Below are 2,272 nucleotides of genomic sequence, written 5' to 3'. Positions count from 1 at the left end.
AATTAATACCCTAAACCCTTAAAACTAAATTATATAATTTAAAAAATTAAGTTTATAAAAGGGTTTATGGTTTTACAGCCTAATATATACCCTATACTACCCAAAAATTATACTTTAAAAATAAACCCAAATAAATAACAACCCTAATCTCTAAACCCTAGACTCTAAACCCTAAACCATAAAACTAGAAGTGATTTTATGACTCATCAAAACAATTTTGTTTTGGATGGTCATTTTAAATTTTTGTTATTCAAAATGAATTTTTTCAAGGTTTAGGGGGAAGAAAATATATCAATGACTTCATAAGAGTTGACTTTTCATTTTTCTGATTTATTTTAAATTTATTTTGAATATTTTGATATAAAAATAATAAAATATTCTTATCACAACAACAAACCACGCCGGTGTTAATAAATTGTAGACGTTGTAAATTGTAATAGACGACTAAGTTGTTAAAATGACGTCGTTTAAATGAGAAACCATGGCGGCTATTTAACTATCCGACGTAAAATATATATTCCACGACTTAACCGCTGTCGTTACAAAGTACTACCCCGAACCCTTAAGAAATTGAAGATGTTATAAACCATAAACGACTCAATTGTTCAAAGAACGTCGTCTAAATATCCTTTTATGTCGTATTTGTTTAAAACGAAACAACAAAATACGACGGTTTTTGACTTTATTAGGTCGTTGGAAAAGTATTACACGCCGGTTACGCAATTTGTATGTTTGTTTTTTTTTTAATTTAAGAAAACCTCAACAAATTTTTACATTATATATTATAGACAAAATTTGTACATTATACATAAATATCAAGTGTTCAATAATTCCCCTGTTTAATAATTTGGCAAACAAACTCTGCCCATTCATTCCGGACTTCATCAATTGCTTCTTGGGGGTATGAAGCTTCCTGGTTTCCCTTGGCATACTGCATAAACAATGACTATTAGGGTTTATAAATAAAAAGAAATTCAATCACAAACGACGATATTTTTCATAACCGACGTAGTATATCTATTCAACGACGGTAATTTTACATGACCGTCGTTGATAATACAAAAAACGACGAGAAATGTATGAAGGTAATTTCTTCTTACCTTATTCTCAAACGCCAAGGAAGGATCCATGATGATGTCCCTCATGAAGCGCATCACATAATACCCGCATTCGACACTGCTGGGTTGCTTTGGTGTGTCTGAGAGAGTTTTCCAAATTACAGCTTTACGTCCTGCTCGGCCTATATGGGAATTATATATTTTTATGGCACTGTTCACGATGTTTTTCGCCTCTTCATCGACCACACGATGACCGGGCAGAGGATCCAGAAAATAGACGGTTTCCCTCTTTGCCCTTACAATCAGCAAGACCCAATGACGGCTGCACAAAATTAATATAAAAACGACGGTTATTTACAAAAACGACGTATTATAATATTTCACACGACGAAATAAAGTAGCAATCGACGATATTATATATTTATCACGACGATAAATAACTACCGACGTGGTTAGTAGTTTCAAACGACTCAATAAAATAAAACACCGACGTGGTTAGTTTATACGCTGTCATTTATTGAAAATCATAAAAACAAAATCCTGTTAAGGAGACTAACCCTGGATTGTAAGGCATCATGAAAATCTGTTCACCGTCTGTCTTCTAAAGTCGAGCTGCTACCAATCGTGATCTGTCAGCTATTGTGCCAGAGTTGGCACTAACTGTAGCAGGGTCGATAAAGCCAACCATGCTGCACATATTTGCTTTTTTCAAAACATCATGTAAGTACCTAAATACATAAAATAATATAAACAAGTCAGCACAAAAAAAAACACGACGGTTATGTATAACAAAACGACGTATTATAAAATTTCACACGACGTACTGAAATAGAAAAGGACGTTATAATATATTTATCACGACGGTACATACTAATGACGTGGTTAGTTAGTTAAGACGACGCAATATATAAACCAACGACGTATTATTTTAGAATTACAAACCTCATATATACAGCAACCACAGTAGCTCCAATTTCTTCCATGCCTGCAAATTGTGTAATATCTTCAGGAAGGAGGAAGGTATCGCGTTCACCACCAAACACCTCCTTATCAATTGTAAATTGCAGGATCTTATCCTCAGGCACGAGTGTCGTTTCCACATAACGACAAAGGGTTTTTAAAGAAGATGGCGCTTCCATATTTGAATAATCACCAACTTCAATAACCTGTTTAAAGAAATAAAAAAAATGACGTGGTAATTCAATAAAGACGAC

The sequence above is a fragment of the Prunus dulcis genome, unplaced genomic scaffold, assembly GCF_902201215.1.
Source record: "Prunus dulcis unplaced genomic scaffold, ALMONDv2, whole genome shotgun sequence".
NCBI classification, from domain to species: Eukaryota; Viridiplantae; Streptophyta; class Magnoliopsida; order Rosales; family Rosaceae; genus Prunus; species Prunus dulcis.
Note: the sequence above shows the minus strand (reverse complement) of the source record.